Raw genomic sequence first — 15,562 nt, forward strand, 5'->3', positions numbered from 1 at the left:
CTGAATTTGGAATGTTGTGTGAAAGTGAAACAGGGATTGTGTCCATCGCTCTTACGTAAACTCGAGCCTGTCCCCAAATTCTTGCTGACCACTTGCTAGAGTGCTAGCCCTAGGAGTTCATATGCTTTGCTGGGTTTTTGTTCTTCCCATTCTCTTTCTTCACACAAAATGAACACTTAAACTCAGGCCTCCAAACCTGGTTGAATTGTGGGGTGGAGGGACTCTCCTGGGCTCTGAGCCTTTGTGTATGGGAACCCCACTGGAAAAGGTGTGCAGAGGCCACGAACTTGCTCTGAACCCACTTGTGAAGAGCAGGTGATCCCAAACTATTGTTAGTGTCTGCTGTAAATGATATGCCTCTGGGTTCGAGCAGAGTTCAGCCAAAAGCCCCACATGACATGGAAATCTGTCCTGGAGCCAGGTTTGTCGGGTAAAAGTTATGTAGCGAATGTCTCCAAACATTGGCATCTGTTGTCTGCCGAGACTAGGACAACCGAGAATGATGGAATGCCTAAGGAAATTAGGATGGGGCATGCGACCCCGTAACAACTGACAAACTGTTTTGGGCCACCATGGCTCATCCAGCTCTTCTGATAAACAGCTTTAAAAGCATTACGTGCTTTGGAAAGCATCCTTCAAAAATGGTTATATTTTCCAGACGCATGACAGTCCACTGTTCAGTATTATTTAAGGGTTTTAAATTGTAGAATCAGATTCCTTTTCAATGGGGCTCTTGGAACTGTTGAGAGCTAATCTGTCTGACTCCCGCCAGGACAATCTCACAATAGTATTATTATGTAGGTTGGGGTCCCCTATGCCTGTTTAAAAAAAAAAAAGTTCAGGACTAAGCATTTAAGACGAAAAACTATTTCTTTCATTTCTAGCTAAGTATGCTGGGCTCTTTAAAGCATTGCTTTCATCATGCACCTTTTATTTCATGATTTCTGCATAATGAAAATATGATACAGATAGCTGTGGATTATGGTAATGCCTTGGGCCTTTGAAAATGAACATTCTCTAGATTATAAATGATCCTTTTCTCATTAATTCCAAACTTCATCCTCCCATTTGTCCTACTTCCTGAAATTTAACTGTTGCCTTTTGAGCCTTCTAGGAAATTCTGGGTATCATTTCGGCAAGAGAGGTAGCTCTTGGAGGAACAGCCTTCAGGCCAGGCAATTCATTTGCGACTTGGGCTCTTCTTACAACTTATGATAAGTACAACGCACTGTGGTGACAGATTTTTTAAAACTCTATTAAAGCCTAATATACTAATGCAGATTTTTTTCTTAAGTTTTAGAGAGATTCATGGGATTTTATCTTTTTCCCAAAAGGCAGAGGTAGAGCTGACAAAGTAGCATGGAGCATCATCCCGATGTATTGTGCTGAAGTGGCAGCAGTTCACATTCATTTACTCTGTCAGTGTAGGATCAGTTCCTGCTTGACTCAACTCTCTATGATCAAAATAACCTATTGGATGTTCCCTTTGGGTATTTGAAGCAGCTTGGCCCCTTGGCAGGAGAACAGGATTGCAAATCATGAGAGCAGAGCCCCGATTCCAGCCCTCACGCTACTGTGCTTCGTGACCTTGTGTAGACAGCTTTGTATCTCCCCCTCAGGTCATTCTCCCTTGTGCAAAAGGGGAGAGGGTCATCCTTGCCCTGGTCCTGCCTGCATGGCTGAGGTGAATAACTAGTGGTGTAGCTTCCTGGAGGAGTGGCACGGAGGAAGCTCCCTTCCTAGGGCTGGCTCTGCCATCAGGGAGGAAGCTGGATATTAGAACGAAGAAAAAGCCCATGCAGGATATATGACAGCCCGACAATGCATTCTAAAAATAAAAAAGCACTAGGTTAATCTGCAGCTGTAGTGTACCTGAAGTATTCTTCAGCAGGCTGTGGCCCTAGTCTAAGCCCCAGCCGGACTTAGCACCACTGTAGTTAGTTACATCTCATCCCCCCAAGGGACTGAGTCTGCAGCCAAGTTGGCCTTGTCACCACTTCAGCCCTCCCTCTGATTTCACCCCTGGGAAAACTACAAAGTGGTCCCAGACATACATAGCAGGCTTGGCCACATGGGTAGAGTGTGTCAGGACAGCATACATAAAATAAAATGTCCAGGGAACCTGTTGTAAATCGACCACTTCCCACATGCTCAGTCATCATCGAGGTACTTGAATGTTCAGTTTCTTTTAGCTGATGTTTAAAAAAAAACAAAAAACCTTGACAGAGGCATTTTGTACAAGAATGGTGTGTGGGTGTGAAAAAGTAAATTCCAAAACACATTTCCTTTTAGTTCCCCAGCCCGTATTAGATGAGTACTTCTTAGCCTTGGCCACGGTGCCAGAGTAAATAGCAGTGTCACGTAGCTCATGGAGCAGGCAAACCACAGAACGTACAGGAGAGAAGCGTGCACACCAGCGAGTCTGCTATGGCAACTCACTTTGTTCTGGCTTCTGCATCTCATTTGTAAGCAACTTGTGTTCCTGCATTTTCAGAGTTTGGCCAATTTGTTTTCTTATAATTGCATGTTCCCGGAATATTGCCGTAAAAGTGATCCTGAGATAGAAGAAGTCCACAGGAAGCAGGGGCATTGAGTTTATAAGTTCTCAAAGTCTTTCTTGGCCCATAATAAAGTCTCATTCTCAAGGGTAGGTCCAGCTTTCCAAATTTCATTATATCAGAGACTCTTGATGCATCTGGGCTCATGATGGGCCAGAGTAGGCCTTCAGGAGTCCTCGTGTTACACACTCTATGCCTAATGGAGACTGGATTCATTTCTGTGTATGACTGTAACCTGCGTGATAATGTGAGTGCAAGTGCTTTGTAGATTGTCCTGGGAGATGTGAGATGTTATGACTAAAAACTTAATTGAACCCTGAACATGTATATGAATAACTGGAGACAGATTGACTGGATTACACAATTTTCTTGAAAATGTCCTAAATTAGCCTATCTCTCTCTTTCTTGCCTCTTGTTTCCCAGCTTACGTGGTTCTCTGTAACACCACATTTTAAACATACCAGAACAAATAGTATACAAAAGCATTACCATAGACAAGAGGGATATAACAAGAGATGGTTTTCTGTGATCCGTGGCACCTCCCATCTACCCCACCCACCACCAAAAGTGGCTTTAAATTAGGAATGGTAAATTCACTTACCATCTCTACACATCAGCATAGTAGACAAGGAAACCTCGTGGGGAAAATGCAAGAATATATTTATGATTTCTATTCAGAAATACATGGCTTACTTTGAATAAGGAAGCATGACTCTTCATCTTCAGCTAGAACCAGGGTCTAATTTGAAACAGACCACTGGCTTCCCTAGACCCCACCAAAGAAGTCTGCTTCTCTCCAGAATTGGAAAGTCCCTGTGGGCATATAGTTGCTAGTATGGGATTTCTGGATTTTTTTTGTTTGTTTGTTTGTTTGTTTGTTTTTTCCAGAACTGAAAAAGAACTTATTTATTGAAGGCAAGGGGATGCAAACAATACAAAAATCAAAGGCTTGTCTGGCATTTAACTTTTCTTTCTCTTCTCATCAATTGGGAGTTAGATTTTATTTGTACACTTGCTAAGGGTCCTGATCTGCTCATGAAATCCTTATATGGGTGAAGGTGTGGGACTGATTCCTTAAGTGACTCACCCTTTGGGACAACTCTTCTCAGGACCGGGGGAAGTGCTCATTTCTACCTACTTCTTTCCCTTCTGCTTCATGTGTACTACAAAATAGCCATTGCATGCAGTGACGAGGCCCGCAGTTAGGGAAAAGAAGCTCTGGAAGCCCACTTTGCCGTCTCTGCACTGGTCCAGGTCCTTCATTATTTTGGCCACGGCCAGAGGGTCTTTTTGATTTTCCAAAAATCCAGGGAATTCCTTTTCCATGAGTACTCTCAGGTCCTCCTATGTTAAGTAGCCTCTATCTCCAGCAAATTTGTGAAATGTAAACATCATGGTTTCCATGGCATGTTCCATTTGAGATGGCATTTTGATGTGGTCTGTTGAAGCCTTGACCAAGGTGTGGTGGACGCTGAGCTAGCTAGACGCGGGGCGGCGAAGCCTTCTGTTTTTATTTTTAACAAGCTTGGGCCTGACTCTTAGTATTGTATCAAGATGGGTGAAGCCAAAACTGGCCAGAAAAACATGTATCAAGTCAGCAGTGGCTCACCCCTCAGAGGCCATTTTTCCTACCTGCTCCTCTTATCATATCTTTGGTTTCGTTTTTGTTGTTGTTTTCTCTATGCTCCTCCTGCTCTTTCTTTCTCTATTTTGCTTGGGCCTTCATTAGAAGAGTTCTGGTAATCATTTCAGACTTCCAAAATTCAACCCAGTAGCCTCATTTTACAGGTGGACCCACTGAGATACACAACAGTCCTATGTGACAAACCATAGACTCACAATTAATCACTTTAGAGCACGCGTCCCCAAACTTTTTACACAGGGGGCCAGTTCACTGTCCCTCAGACTGTTGGAGGGCCGCCACATACTGTGCTCCTCTCACTGACCACCAATGAAAGAGGTGCCCCTTCCTGAAGTGCGGCAGGGGGCTGGATAAAAATGGCCTCAGGGGGCCGCATGCGGCCCGAGGTCCGTAGTTTGGGCACGCCTGCTTTCGAGCCTGGCTTCGCCTCCGGGCTGAGCTGCCTTTCCAGCCCTCCAGTGGCATCTTCTGTAGTGAGCTGTAAATGTGCCACTCTGGAACATTCCAGGAGAGCTCTCCTCTTAGGCTAAACCAAACTGAAATGAAGTCCTGCCCATGTGAGCTGCTTGTTTGACACATTGGATTCTGATCAGAGTATTAATGAGAACACATGGATAGATTCAGTGGTCTAGTGCTTGGGACCTTCTGTCTGATTCCATAAGACCAAATCCCCTATAAACACCTCCCTCCTGTGCATATATACACACACATTCACGTACAGTACTCCCATGTCCCTCGCTTTAGCCAAAGGCCGAAAAAATAAGGGGTGTGTGTGTGTGTGTGTGTGTGTGTGTGTGTGTGTGTGTGTTCTGCATTAAAAATAAGACTGGCTAGTAGCCAGGGTTGGTATCCCGTCTCCTATGGAACCTGGGAGGACTAGCAGATGGCTCTAGAAATCTGTCTCCTTTTAGTGTGGTTGTATTAAGGGCAAGCTTACCTCCCATGGCACCCCAGAAAATCCGTGAGTTCAAGTGGGGGTGTGCTGTAGGAGGACTCAGCAGCTGTTTTATGGAAGGTTCGTCAGGGATCAGACTGAAGATTTTGCTTTTGTGAGAACAAAGTGAAATGTGACATTCAGGAGCAGCTCGGGGCCTATATATAGGGGCCCAGGGCCTGCTGGGATGGGGTTTTACACTTGGGCTGTCCTTTTGCCCTTCCACTGAACTCTCTTCACTTCAGTCATGAGCAAACAGTCAGTGCCTGAACTAACAACCCTGCAGTCCTCCGAAGCACGGCTCGCTTACAGTACCGAACAAAGGGAGGGAGGGCCGCGTGGGCCGGCCCAGGCCAAGGAATGCGGCTTCAGGGTTCTGCTCCATAAATTTAACCAGCACGACGAAAAGGAGATAATATGAGCCTTCGTGATGATCTGAAAGGGGGAGGTTCTGTGTCCCATTGATTGCGGTCTGGCCCAGTGCCAGGCCCAAGCCTGACCGACAGTTGAACCATATCGTTAAGGCGTGTAATACAGCTCGAGTCTTGTACTGCCGCCAATGAGTGCATATCCACAGGGCAAAAGTTTATAAAGAGTCGAGGCTGTCCTGTTTAACCCTCTCACACTGCATGTAATAGACCCAGCTGCCATTCAGAACTTGCCCATCTGAGGTCATAAAGGAAAGCCTGCACGTTTCTTTTCTTCAAACAGCTTTTCAGGACTGGGGAGAGGGAGGGAACGCTGTCTAGAGAAGGTCAAGGCACGGTGATGTTTCTCTCTGGAGAAGCAAAGCAGTCTGTCTCCCTCCCCCCAGCCAGAAACGGGACACCCTAGTGCTTTCTTCAGAGTAGCTCTCTGTTTGCAGTATAATGTTGCTGGAGGAAACGGGGCTGACACCACAGGAAACCTGCCCGTCTCCAAGGAGGCCGCAATGGTGGCAGAGGTGGGTCGGATGCAGGCCACGGAGCGCTCTTGTCAAGCTCGGGATGATGCCATTTTCCTTCCCCATCACCTCGAAAGCTGTTCCTAGCCTTGCTTGTTGGCCTTCTACAGCTAAGCCCAGGTGCTAAAACAGAGTGGTTGGAAGGCCGCCCCACAGGGGGACCTGTGAGCCTAGAGATACACAACAGTCCTATGTGACACTGTCCGAGGCCAGTGGCCCCATGGGAACTCTGTCCCTTCACCAGGGAGGGCATGTGGGAATAGGCACATTGTCACAGGAAGGCCTGGAGTGGCCTGGGTTCTTAAAGTGGGCACTGCATTGAGGAAACGGGCAGGCAAACAAGGATTTAGTGTAAGTGTAGTCAGAAAGACAGCGGTGGCTGTGTTCAGAGGACATAAGGAAGAAAGTGGGTGGAGGGGTAATTTAGTCTTGTCTGTTGGCCGGTCACGTTTTTGGCCAAACTCGAGACCTGCCTATGCTTTGCCCATAGTGTCCAGGAAGACATCTCTGTCTGTCACTTTCAGATTGCTGCTTGTCTGCAGTGGACAGTGCTCTTAGGCAGCACCTGCTCGGGATGACAGTGCTGCAAAAATGGATCCAAAACCTTGACTAGCTTGCACAGTATCACTGTCATTCGTGGTCAGTCCTCACAACCACCCGATGAAGTGGGTGCCATATTTTCCCCATTGTACAGATGGGAAAGTTGAGGCACACGGTCTAAGACCTCAAAGGTAGTAAGAAAGGGAACCAGAATGCGAACCCAGGCCAACTGAACACAAGAGTACATGCTCCTAATGTCTGTGCTGCTTCTAGGTCCTCTTTTGGTCCCTTGCATCAAAAGACCTCAAGATTTTAATCCAAAGCATCTGACCAAGTATGAGGTCTACTTCCTTTTGATCCTTGGACATGAAGGGTGGGAGTTGAACATCTGCCTGTAACCAAGAAGATTTGTGCGAAGGCCCTGGTTCCCTTGGAGGGAAGGTCCTGTAAACTTTGGACCTCACAGTGTGAATGAGGGGTATGTATTGAATTCTGTCAGCCCACCAGCTTAACAGAGAGACAGCGTGAGTTACATACCGTAGCTGGAAAGCTTGGAAGGGCTCATGTGCAAGGGCTTCTTTGGGCCAAACAGCAGTGTGCCTGAACGTGAAGAGACCCTGGCCTTTTAGTGCCAGTGCCTGGAGAACCATGTCACTAAGCTTTGTGCCCAGGAGCTGTGCTGTCCCCAGTCCTCCCCTGTGTACTCCTTCCACTCCCCAGATGATGAACTACTGCAGCCTTCCAAGTTCAGAATGTGCCGGCTTGTCACCAAACAGCAGTGACACTCCTCCGCTCCAACCCATCTTTGCTCTGCCATCCAGCCAAGACCATCTTCACCAGGCGGCAACCTGGGAACTCCAGCTGGTACACAGTACAGGAAGCCTCCATAGTAGACTGTCCCAGGAGCATACACTCAGTATGTCATAGCCATCTCCTTTTGGAAGCCAGGGAGAACTTGTTTATTTTGGTGCCACAGATCCTGGACACAAGCTTCCTAGACGTAGGAGAAGAGACTAAATGGCTGGCCAGCCCAGAAATTGTTGGATTCTGTATGCTTCCATGGTCAAAGTGTTTTAAAAACCTAGAAATTGGCTCTGGTAATGAGTCCCAGGATGGAGCTAACTTAGGATCTGGACTCTATTATGTGATGGCTAATCCTGAGGTTCAGCAAACATTGGTACTGGCTGACTTTTAATGGAGTACCTATTTGAGGGTTCTCCTCATCATGTATTTAAGGTTAAATTATATAAAGAAATTCTGCTGCCTTTATTTGTGTGTGTGTGAGACTCAGAGTTTCTCTCTTGCTACCCTAGCTGGAGTGCAATGGTGCGATCTCGGCTCACTGCAACCTCTGCCTCCCAGGTTCAAGCAATTCTCTTGGGATTACAGGCGCGCACCACCATGCCCGGCTAATTTTTTTTGTATTTTTAGTAGAGACAGGTTTTCACCATGTTACCCAGGCTAGTCTCGAACTCCTGACCTCAGGTGATCCACCCGCCTTGGCCTCCTAAAGTGCTGGGATTGCAGATGGGAGCCACTGCGCCCAGCCAGTTCTGCTGCTCTTTTGAAATTTTTTGGTTCTGTTTAACAGTGACTGAAAATGCCATGAGGTAGCCATATGATTGACTAACTGGGATTTATGGAAATTCTTATCTGCAAAAATCTCAAGACAAAGAGGGTACTAACTAGAAGGTTCCCAGTGCTTTATGTAACATGCAGAAGGAAGTCTGGTCTCAGCCTCTTGCATCTGAGCAATCCTTTGGAAAGGGAGTAATGAAGAGTAGTAACTGAAGACTAATTTCCTGCCTTCTGTGTGACTCACTCTCCTTTGTCAACTTCAAGTGTGCCCCAGGCCCGCTTGCTTCTCTCCACCCCAAGGAACGTGGTCCTTGGAAGACACTCCGCCGCCTTCTCTATCTGCCTTTTGCCCCCAGGTCCAGAAGGAGAAACAAACCCTCAGTTGGAGGAAAGTCTAGAAGAACACAGGCTTTGTGTTACTGGTGAAGCGTGATAGGAAGTGGTGCTGTTGCCTCTGCGCAGGCTGACCGCTGACTGCACCTGCTTTTCCCAGAGGCATGACGAGGCTCAGGCAAGGTCCTGGGGCCTGCTGCTGACCGGTTCGTCCTGCCTACAAGTCTGCATCCCAGTGCCCAATGGGGCCAAGTAGAAAAAGCACACAGTGGAGTGTGAGCCGTGGCTGTCACCAGATGGGTCTTTTCCCACCATGCCCAACCCCTCCCCCAACCTAAAAGGGTCTAGCCTCTTTCCCCACTGGCTCCCAACAAGTTCTAAGACATTTTATGTACACATTGATTTCCAGGCCTGTAGAGGCAAGCCCCGCAGTCCAGGAGCTCGAATGGATTCAGTCTTGTTGGTTCTTGTTTCCTAGAAGGACAAGTGCTCTGAGGGTTTGGTGTCAACTCTGACCCAAGGGGTATATCTGATTTTTCTGAAGGCACAGAAATGCACCTGAGGTGACCCCAAGTTCTTCTCTTTCATTGTTTGATTTCCCACCACCTGGATCATTAATTCTGCTTTCGAGGCGGGTGGGGAAAGGAGAACATTTCAAAGCAAAGTTGATTTGGTCTCTGAACCAGCTTGTCTTCTAGTCTGTACTTCACCCTGATGAGAATCAGAAAGGACAGTCTGTAAACCCCTTCACTCTAGTGACTCTGCAGCTGGGGAGCCTCAAAACCAGTTCCAGATGTTCTCTCTCCCTCTGTTGGCTGGAAGGAAATTTCAGGCAAGCAGGGAGACAGAGGGCTTTTGCTTTGACCCATTCATTGAGCACCACTACCTGCAAATTGTGTCTTGCTTTATGGCACTCAAGGGAGAGTGCTGAGCACCTGGGTCCATTTGGGTCTGGCCAGTACTTCCTGCTCCTCAGTTAGAGCCTGCTGCTCCAAGCTGGCTGGTTATTGCAAGCAGGAGAAGCCCGCCCTCCTGCTGTTCAGGGTCAGAAAGCAAGACCATGCAGGAGACCATGTAAGTCAGGCAGGCTAGGAAGGAGTCCTTCAGATGACCCTTGGGTTAACAAAGCAACTTTCACGGCCCTCTTCAGCACCACTAGGATAGTACAGGGCTTTGCCTCCCAATCTTGGGAGAAGAGGCATAGACAGTAATGGTCAACTCATGGCCCTTTAGTCTTGAGAAACTCTACCCAGCCTCCTCTTATCCAGAAGAAAGCCATTCCTGACTAAGCCTGGCCATTCTGACACCTTCCTTCCTAGTCTGCACTCAGCCTGTGCTGTATGCGGTATGTGATGATAGAGATTTGTACTTTTCATGCTTTGATTTTAACTGCATGTTAGACATTTTGGCGTTTGTGCCTGACTGCTCTCTGAATCATCTTTTTTAAAAAATAGTTTGATTGTGAAAGTCTTAAAATGTACAAATGTAAACTGTTCTGAAAATACATACAATATATGAGCTCTTAGAGTGTGTGGACACTGCTCCAGAGACCTTGCATTAAGTATCTCGTTAATCTTTACAAAACGAATGTGATGGATACTATTATTCCCACTTTAAAGAAGAAAATAAAAAGGACTCACTCTCCCTGGGCATTGACAAGCACTAAAAGATTAATAATGGTGACCATACCAGACATCTCTATGCGTACATATGTGTATATACACAAGTGTGTACGTATATATGATTCGACATGAATGGCAGCACATACGCTGATGTCTAATCTTTTTCGTTCTACAGTAGCTCTAGAACATTTTCCATTTCAAAAATCATTTTTTAACATTTCTTTTTTTTTTTTTTTTTTTTTTTTTGAGATGGAGTTTCGCTCTTGTTACCCAGGCTGGAGTGCAATGGCGTGATCTCGGCTCACCGCAACCTCCGCCTCCTGGGTTCAGGCAATTCTCCTGCCTCAGCCTCCGGAGTAGCTGGGATTACAGGCACGTGCCACCATGCCCAGCTAGTTTTTTATATTTTTAGTAGAAACGGACCAGGATGGTCTCGATCTCTTGACCTCGTGATCCACCCGCCTCGGCCTCCCAAAGTGCTGGGATTACAGGCTTGAGCCACCGCGCCCAGCCTTTTTAACATTTCATATAATATATTACAAATATACCATAGGTACTTAACTGTCCCCCATTGATGGATGTTTGTAATTTTTGCTATTATAAGCATCCTTTACATATATCCCATCATACTTGTATAATTCTGTTCTTAGGCTAAAGTACTAAAAGTGTGATTGCTGGATTTAAGGATATGTATATTTTCTGCTTTGAAACACGTTGTAAATTCCCTTCTAGGGAGTGGAAACAATTTGTACTCCCACCCACAGTGTGTGAGAGGTCTTACTTCTCCAACCGTGTACCAGCTCTGGCTATTCATTCATTCAGAATTCAGTCAAGAATTTTATGAAGTAGCTGCAGTGTGCCAGATACTATACTCAGAACCAGACATTGTTCCTCTTTTAAGTCTTTGCCAATCTGAAAGAGTGAGTATCTGTGTTACTACTTGGATTTCTTTGATAATTAGAAGCATTGAAACATCTTTTCGTATTTCATTTGGCCATTTGGATTTCTTCTTTTGTGAATTACATCACATATTCTTTGCTTCAGTCCTTTTTAAACCCATTAAGGTCCGAGTTTGTCTTTTTGGTGTGTGTTTTTAAAAAATTCTTATCGATTGTTGGTCTAACCCTTCCAACAATTGTCTGTTTGTCATCCATGTAAGTACATGTCTTTCTTCCAGGTATTGATGAAGTCTGTATCAGTCTCTTGGTTAATTCCATTCCTGTAAGCTAGAATCTGCATCATGACTTTATGAAAGACGATCACTGTGCCTACAGTTCTTTAGGAATTGCTTCAGCATTAAGAATGAGGCGTCAGCCAGATGTTTTTGGATTATATGTGGCGTGGCCTATTAAGTGGCTTTTATTTTTGTTTCCTCCTATTTCTTCGTGTTTCTTTCCACCAGTTCCTATTGTAAAACGTTACCAATTAGTACTGATGCCACACATCCTTATATTAGTAAAAGTCCTGCTGTGCCTTGAGGTAGGACCCTGCTTGGGCCAGACCTTTCCAGGAAGCCTGTCCTGCCCTCTGTAGCATACAATGTCAGACCTCCCCAGCACTCCCACTTACCTCCTTTACTCTTTCATTATTGATAACATGGGCTAGGTTTCCTACAAAGTCATTTCAAGAATGTAGATCTTATCCTCCCAATTGGATTGTGAGTTTATCGTTATTGCCTTTTTTGGTATTTCTCAAGGGTGTCCAGATGCCTCACATAGTAGTGGACTCAGAGTACATATTAAAGTGGTTTTCATCAAAATCAGGCCATTCAGTAAGTTTACTGAGTCCAAGAGAATCCGAAAGACCTAAGATCTAATTTGGCTTTGCTAGGCATAGCTTCCTCATCCATAAGGTGAAATACTAGGAGGCAGATCCAAGATGGCCGAATAGGAACAGCTCTGGAGTGCAGTTCCCAGTGAGAACAATGCGGAGGGTGAGTGAACACCAAATTTCCAAACGAGTTATTACTGCCCACAGACCAGGAGATTCCCCGGCTGAAAAGTGCCACGAGTTTCCAGCATGGCTGTTCAGCCAGCACAGCGGGTCTCTGCACAAAAACACACAAATCTGGGTCGCCATTTCAACTGGCGCCTGGAACACCTAGGAGACAGGGCCGCCCATTCAGCTGAAAAAAAGGGGCTGAAACAGGGAGCCAGGTGATGTGGCTCAGCGGGTCCCACCCCCACAAAGACCAGCAATCTGAAATGCTCTGGATTGAGAGTTTTGCGGCAAGCACAGCTGGACCCAGGATGGTCCAACTCTGTTGGGGTGTCCACCACTACCAAGGGTAGTCTGCCATTACCTAGGCAGTCCGCCATTACTGAGGCAGACTGTTATTACCAAAGCAGTTTTTTGTTTTGTTTTGTTTTGTTTTGTTTTGTTTTGTTTTGAGACGGAGTTTCACTCTTGTTACCCAGGCTGGAGTGCAATGGTGCAATCTCGGCTCACGGCAACCTCTGCCTCCTGGGTTCAGGCAATTCTCCTGCCTCAGCCTCCTGAGTAGCTGGGATTACAGGCACGCACCACCATGCCCAGCTAATTTTTTGTATTTTTAGTAGAGACGGGGTTTCACCATGTTGACCAGGATGGTCTCGATCTCTTGACCTCGTGAGCCACCCGCCTCAGTCTCCTAAAGTGCTAGGATTACAGGCGTGAGCCACCGCACCTGGCCACCAAAGCAGTTCTAACTATACCTCTATAAACAAAACCAAAAGGAAGTTCACACAGCCACAGCAGCTCAGCAATGCCTCTGCTGGCAGACTGTGACTAGGCTACTTCCTTGCTGGGCAGGGCAGCTCTGAGAAAAGGCAGCAGCATGTCAGGAACTTAAAAATAAAGCCCTTCCTTCCCAGGAAAGAGCACCTGGGAAAAAATGCAGTCATGAGTTCCACTGCAGCAGACTTTAAATGTACCTGCCCAGCAGCTCTGAACGGAACAGTGGAGCTCACAGCTCAGCACTTGAGCTCCTATAAGGGACAAACTGTCTCCTCAAGCAGCTCCCTGACCCCCATAGATCCAAAAAGTTACTTCATAAAGGAGAGCTCAGGCTGACATCTGGCAAGTATCCTTCTGGGATGAAGATAGCAGAAGAAGAAACTAGCAGAAACCCTTATTCTTCTGCAGCCACCACAGGTGATCCCCAGGCAAGCAGGGTCTGGAGTGGACCTCCAGCAGTCCTGCAGCAGAGGGGCCTGACTGTTAGAAGGAAAACTAAAAAACAAATAAATAGCTTCATCATCAACAAAAAGGACATCCACTCAGAGACCCCATTTGAAAGGCACCAACTACAAAGACCACAGGTAGATAAATCCACAAGCATGGAAAGAAACCAGCACAAAAAGGATGAAAACACCCAAAACCAGAATGCCTCTCCTCCTCCAAGGGATCACAGCTCATCACCAGCAAAGAACCAAAGCTGGATGGAGAATGAGTCTGACGAATTGACAGAAACAGGCTTCAGAAGGTGGGTAATAACAAACTTTTCTGAGCAAAAAGAACATGTTCTAACCCAATGCAAAGAAAGTAAGAACCTTGAAAAAACGTTTGACGAAATCCTAAGGAGAATAAACAGCTTAGAGAAGAATATAAATGACTTAATGAAGCTGAAAAACACAACACAAGAACTTTCAGAAGCATACACAAGTTTCAGTAGCTGAATCAACCAACCAGAAGAAGGGACATCAGAGATTGAAGGTCAACTCAATGAAATAAAAAGAGAAGTCAAGATTAGAGAAAAAAGAGTGAAAAGAAATGAACAAAGCCTAGAGTGAAAAGAAATGAACAAAGCCTCTAAGAAATATGGGATTATGTGAAAAAAACCTCATCTACATTTGATAGGTAGATGAAAGTTTGTTATTACACACCTTCTGAAGCCTGTTTCTATCAATTCATCAGACTCATTCTTCATCCAGCTTTGGTCCTTTGCTGGTGATGAGTTGTGATCCCTTGGAGGAGGAGAGGCATTCTGGTTTTGGGTGTTTTCATCCTCTTTGCGCTAGTTTCTTCCCATTTTTGTGGATTTATCTACCTGTGGTCTTTGTAGTTGGTGACTTTAGAATGGGGTCTCTGAGTGGATGTGACAAAGAGAATGAATCCAAGCTGGAAAACACTCTTCAGGATATTATCCAGGAGAACTTCCCCAACCTAGCAAGGCAGGCCAATATTCAAGTCCAGGAAATAGAGAAAACACCACAAAGATATTCCTCAAGAAGAGCAACCCCAAGGCACATAATCATCAGATTCACCAGTGTTGAAATGAAGGAAAAAACGCTAAGGGCAGCCAGAGAGAAAGGTCAGGTTACCAACAAAGGGAAGCCCATCAGACTCCCAGCAGATCTCTCAGCAAACCCTACAGGGTAGAAGAGAGTGGGGGCCAATATTCAACATCCTTAAAGAAAAGAACTTTCAACCCAGAATTTTATATCCAGCCAAACTACGCTTCATAAGCAAAGGATAAATAAAATCCTTTATGAACAAGCAATTGCTGAGAGATTTTGTCACCACCAGGCCTGCCTTACAAGAGCTCCTGAAAGAAGCACTGAACATGGAAAGGAACAATCAGTAACAGCCACTCCAAAAACATACCAAATGGTAAACAATGAAGAAACTGCGTCAACTAATGGGCAAAACAACCAGCTAGCATCAAAAGTGGCAGTATCAAATTCACACATAGCAATATTAACCTTAAATATAAATGGGCTAAATGCTGCAATCCAAAGACAGACTGGCAAATTGGATAAAAAGTCAAAAACCATCAGTGTGCTGTATCCAGGAAACCTGCAAGGACACACATAGGCTCAAAATAAAGGGACAGAGGAAGATTTACCAAGCAAATGGAGAGAAAAAAAAAAAAAAAAGCAAGAGTTGCAATCCTAGTCTCTGATAGAATAGACTCTAAACCCACAAAGATCAAAAGAGACAAAGAAGGGTATTACATAATGGTAGAAGGATCAATGAAACAAGAAGAACTAATGCTCCTAAATATATACGCACCCAGTACAGGAGCACCCAGATACATAAAGCAAGTTCTTAACAACCTACAAAGAGACTTAGACTCCCACACAATAATGGTGGGAGACTTTAACACTCCACTGTCAATATTAGATCAATGAGACAGAAAATTAACAAGGATATCCAGGACTTGAACTCAGATCTGGACCAAGCAAACCTAATAGACATTTACAGAACTCTCCACCTCAAATCCACAGAGTATACATTCTTCTCAGCACCACATCACACCTACTCTAAAATTTACCACATAATTGGAAGTAAATCATTCCTCAGAAAATGCGAAAGAACGGAAATCATAACAATCTTTCAGAGCACAATGCAATCAAAGTAGAACACGGGATTAAGAACTCAGAACTGTACAACTTCATGGAAACTGAACAAATGGCTATTGAATGTTGACTG

The 15,562-nt window shown here is 45.3% G+C and overlaps 1 protein-coding gene and 1 pseudogene across 7 annotated transcripts in view; one reads left to right on the forward strand and one right to left on the reverse strand.

The window, feature by feature from the left end:
• Positions 1-15,562, forward strand: part of VPS13D (vacuolar protein sorting 13 homolog D) — a 304,733-nt gene that overhangs the window by 258,424 nt on the left and 30,747 nt on the right. The window lies entirely within an intron of this gene.
• On the reverse strand, positions 3,637-4,005 carry LOC101040498 (protein S100-A10 pseudogene; annotated as a pseudogene).

Source organism: Saimiri boliviensis, chromosome 11 (assembly GCF_048565385.1).
Source record: "Saimiri boliviensis isolate mSaiBol1 chromosome 11, mSaiBol1.pri, whole genome shotgun sequence".
NCBI lineage: Eukaryota > Metazoa > Chordata > Mammalia > Primates > Cebidae > Saimiri > Saimiri boliviensis.